This window comes from Lissotriton vulgaris, unplaced genomic scaffold (assembly GCF_964263255.1).
Source record: "Lissotriton vulgaris unplaced genomic scaffold, aLisVul1.2 SCAFFOLD_2091, whole genome shotgun sequence".
In the NCBI taxonomy this organism is placed as follows: domain Eukaryota; kingdom Metazoa; phylum Chordata; class Amphibia; order Caudata; family Salamandridae; genus Lissotriton; species Lissotriton vulgaris.
In genome coordinates, this window is record NW_028255051.1 from 54,862 (window position 1) to 60,000 (window position 5,139).

At 41.1% G+C, this 5,139-nt stretch overlaps 1 pseudogene; it reads right to left on the reverse strand.

Annotated features, from left to right (window-relative positions):
* Positions 1-350: 350 nt before the first annotated feature.
* Positions 351-5,139, reverse strand: part of LOC147659265 (28S ribosomal RNA) — a 7,800-nt pseudogene continuing 3,011 nt past the window's right edge.

Below are 5,139 nucleotides of genomic sequence, written 5' to 3' on the forward strand. Positions count from 1 at the left end.
GCCGTACCCATTCGCCCTTGCAGTGGGCGAGGGGTGGCCACTCGGGAGGCTCCTTCAACTGGGGTTGCTGCTCACCTCCCTGCCCGACTGGGGCAGTGGGAAGGATTACCTGGCCAGCCCAGGCCATCTGGTCACCCTGCCGACCCGCAAGGAATGGTGGCCCCCATCCCTGCACCCTGGTGGGGCAGGGACGGGAGGGGGAGGCCCCCATGCTGGAAGGCACATGGTGGAAGCAGCCTCCCACAAACCCATGTAAAATCCTCTGCATCCCTCCCACTGGCCTGGCAGCAGAGGGACCCACCCGTGGGTGTGGTGGAGGAGGGCATCCGTGGGCACCCCCTTACAGAGAGACAAAAGCTTGGCTGAGAGGATGACTTTCAATTGATCACAGCGAGGTAGCTGCTCTGCTACTTACGAAACCCTGACCCAGAATCAGGTAATCTACGAATGATTTAGCACCGGGTGCCCCACCAACTAAGGGCATTGGAGGCGGCCCCCTTCCATGTGCACTCCGGTCCCCAAGTGAGCGGATCTACGCACCAGCCCCCTGAGAGAGGCCGGCTATCCCAGGCCAACCGAGGATCCACGGCACTGCAGTATCGTTACGGTTTAGGGGAATTCTGACTTAGAGGCGTTCAGTCATAATCTCACAGATGGTAACTTCACTCCATTGGGTCCTCAGCCAAGCACATACACCAAATGTCTGAACCTGCGGTTCCTCTCGTACTGAGCAGGATTACTATTGCAACAGCACATCATCAGTAGGGTAAAACTAACCTGTCTCACGACGGTCTAAACCCAGCTCACGTTCCCTATTAGTGGGTGAACAATCCAACGCTTGGTGAATTCTGCTTCACAATGATAGGAAGTGCCAACATTAATGGATCAAAATGCGACGTCGCTATGAACACTTGGCCTCTACAAGCCAGTTATCCCTGTGGTAACTTTTCTGACACCTCCTGCTTGAAATACAAAAAGTCAGAAGGATCGCGAGGCCCGCTTTCACGGTCTGTATTCATACTGAAAATTGAGATCAAGCAAGCTTTTTCCCTTCTGCTCCATGGGAGGTTTCTGTCCTCCCTGAGTTCGCCTTGAGATACCAGCGTTATTGTTTGGCAGGTGTACAGCCCCAGTCAAACTCCCCACCTGCACTGTCCCCGGAGCGGATCTTGCACCCGGCGGTCTTACGGGCGCTTGGAGCCAGGAGTGAGAGCCCCACGGGGCTCGCCCCCCCGCCTCACCGCACAAGTGAAAAAACAATAAGAGTAGTGGTATTTCACTGGCAACCTGAGGGCCTCCCACTCATGTATCTTCACAGTGCCAGACTAGAGTTAAGCTCAACAGAGCTTCTTTCCCCGCTGATTCTACCAAGTCCGTTCCCTTGGCTGTAGTTTCGCTAGATAGTAGGTAGGGACAGTGGGAATCTCGTTCATCCATTCATGCGCGTCACTAATTAGATGACAAGGCATTTGGCTATTCTGTACCACCTCGCGGTGGCTCATTCTGGGTTATTATGCTGCCCATCAACGTCAATTCTGTTTTGCTTCTAACAATACAACATTCTTTCGCTCCTGAGTACAGCCACACTGAACTGTGTCCTCACTGGAACTGGGATCACGTTTAGGCCAGAGATAGTACACCCTGCAGTACTATTCTAACAATTTAAACTTGCCTATGAACAGTCCTGAGAAATTAAAATATGATTAGCAGGACATCAATAATTAATGTGTGATAACTATGTGTATGAGATTAATTGGAACCTATTCCTCAATCAAGACATTTCAATAAGTGTGATGTACACAACTATATCTAAATTGTTATAGGCACACATTTATAAAATATACACATCTACAAATTACATATCTAACTAGAAAATGCATAACTATAAATTGTAAAAATTCACATCTATAAAATTCACAACTATACTAAATCTTGTGTCAACTATAAACCTATGTGTTAAAATATTATGCTTTATAAGGGTGACATGTGCGCTGCAAGAAGGTGTACATCTCAGTATAAGCTTGATACTCAATTGTCCATGAATACTTGGCACATTTTAAGAGTGTCCATTAAAGTAGTCAGTCAAACATTTTTCTTGAATCGGAATGACATTTGCAAACCTAAATCAGCCAGGACAACATCATTACATTGAGGCCAAATACCACTACATTCTACGATAAAGCCATGAAATTTTACAGTGGTGCATTTTGTGAGATCTTTGATTTGCTGTGACAGATCCTGATAATATTTCACTTTACTCTCATACGCTAATTCAAGGGAATTCTGTGAGTTTTCATATCGAATTGAAACATCAATCACTACAGCTGTACCATTTTTTGTAAACACTACATCTGGTTTTCATAGTTTACCTTGATTATTCTTAACATGAGGTTCCCTATTTGTCATCCAACCACACCTTTTTGCTCTATCAATGAGCAGTTCCAGAATGTTGTTGTGTATTTTTATCCTAATGTCCTTGGTTTTAGGACATGTGCCTGAAATATGAGAAATTGTTTTGCAAACATCATTACAATATCTACAAGTAGCAAATGTACGATTTCTTCCTCTAGTGATGGTTTCCCTAGTAGATAAAACAGTTGCTCTTAACATCAGCGCAGCTATGTATTGGTTTTCTTCCATTGTGTTATGCTTGCTGATACAGAAATTTGAGGTTGTATTACGTGCTAAATATTTTATACCATCACCTTGGACAGGGAGATTTGCCCATTTCTCAAATTCTTCTTTTCTCCAATCATATGTTGCTAACAAATTCAAATCATAACTCAGAAACCCACTGTCTGAAATGTTAAGTTTGTGCGTTTTGATGATGTTATCAATTTTTTCATTTATTACTTTTCCTGCATACATGAACGAATACGGTATGTACAGATCTGGAGCTGCCCTGAGATACAATAGACTATTGACTTTATTGAGACCAATTTGTGTACATACTTTTGGTATACTGAGGCCCCCACATGATCTTTTCGAGTATAGGAGACCATCACATGTGTATGCAGGAAGGTGTAGAAAGTGTTTGACATCATTTTTTATTGTTTGATCCAGAGCAGTTAAAGTTTTTTCTTCTGTTCCTGTCATTTCCAACTTGAATGATAGTTTACGTACCAAGTACTGACACAAAATTTCAATCCTCTGTGTGGGCTTAAGTGGTAGATTATCAAGTTTTTGAGCCCAATTGACAAGAACCTCAATAATTTTGTTGTTGCTTGTATGACCAGTGTGTGGATCAAAGTTCAATCCGAGGTATCTCTCACTTTCTCCTGGATGAATATTTTCAATATTTTCTTTTTCAAATTGCCATGGTTTACAGTTGTTAACCAGGATATCTTTATGGTGACTGATATAAAATCCATGTGTCTTTTTCACATTAAGTTTTAATCCTGTATTTTTACTGAACTTTTCAATGATTTTGAGATTTCTACTCATTCCTCCCCAGGTACTTCTGAGTACTGCGATGTCATCGGCAAAGGCAAGAAGGAGATTTGCTCAATAAAACCATCTGATCCAAATGTGAAGCCCTTGACGTTTTTCTGAAGATCACAGATCAGAGGGTCCATTGCAACGTTAAATAGTAGTGGGGATAAAGAGTCACCTTGTTTGACCCCAGATTTCATTGTTATTTCAGGAGTTGCTTCATTGTACTTACTCTTGAAAGATGTTGTTGATTCAGTGTATAAGTCTTTTATTATGTCTCTGATGTATGATGGAACTCTTTGCCTTGCAAGACTCTGTATAATGTGACCATGGCTGACAGAGTCAAAGGCTTTCGATATATCTATGAACACAACTGCTAATGAGTGACTGTTTTTTCATGCCCCTTTTATGATATTTTGCAGGAGAATCAGATTCTTGAGACAACCTCTTACCTTCATGAAGCCTTTTTGTCTTGTATTCAATTCAACAAAAAATAAGAGTCTTTTAGTTAATATTTTTTTGAATAACTTCATGAATGCAGTACTGATGGTAATTGTATGTCAGTTACGGATTTTTTTAAGTTCACTAATCGGTACATTCTTGGGTATCAAAATTGATCTGTTCTTTTTGATAATTTTTGGTACTCTTCTCATCATCAACCAAGACAATAGAATTCTGGGCAGCAGTCTTGGTTGTCTGTTGTGCAATTTATAAAAGTCATTCAGACCAAGATTATCAGGCCCCACTGCTTTCTTTAAATTGGAGATCTCAAAGGCATAAGTTATTTCAAGCAGTGTTATTTCTTTACATAGATTTCTAATTTCGTAATCCTCTGGTATCCTATCAATCAGCATGAAATTAAGATTTTTCTTGTTTTCTTTCTCAATTATGTTTTTGTAGTGTTGAAAGATTTCATCAGCACTAATTTGGGAAGTGGCATCTTCTGCCCCATCAGTGATAATCCTGGCAATTTTCATTTTGTATTTTTTAAACATTGCCTGGTATTCTTTATAGCTGCCCTTTGCTTTGGCATAATTTTTCTTGTGCGTCCTATTAAGCCTTCCATTTTTCCTGTCTTTTTTTGTTATCTTGTACCCTACTGAGGCATTCTGGTGCTAATCGTGAGCAGAGTTCATAGGCTCATTATTGATTTCACTTGCTGGTTCATTTGTTGGTACCCTTGCTAGTGCAGGACTTATATCAGTGGTGTTTTCTGCGATATAAATCACTACCTCATCCATCAGATCCATAGCAGCATCGTGTTGCTCTCCGTTTTGGGAGTACTTCTCGATTTCTGTGATTCTGTCTTCCAGCTCATCAAAGTTCTTGATTTTTTGCGCACGTTTGCGATTGATAAAGTCTCAGCGCTTTTCTGTGGTACTTCCATTGTAGCCTCTGGTTCATCACAAGAGTCATTTTCAGAAACATTTGATGCTTGCAGTACATCTTTTGCTGATTTTTTGCTTTTATCTCTTCTATCTCTTCTTTTTTCTGCAATTTGTTTTCTGTTTTTATTGTCAAAATGTGGAACCATCAGCACATTAATATTCCTCTTATTTTCATATACTTTTTCCAATTCTGCTAGTAGCAGTATTTCTTCCTGTGACCATAATTTTGACGGTTTGCTGCTTGCTAGAGCTGCTAGTCTAGCCTCATTTAGTAAGTGACTTTTTTGTGTAGTCACTTTTTTTGTTATTACATCTTTGC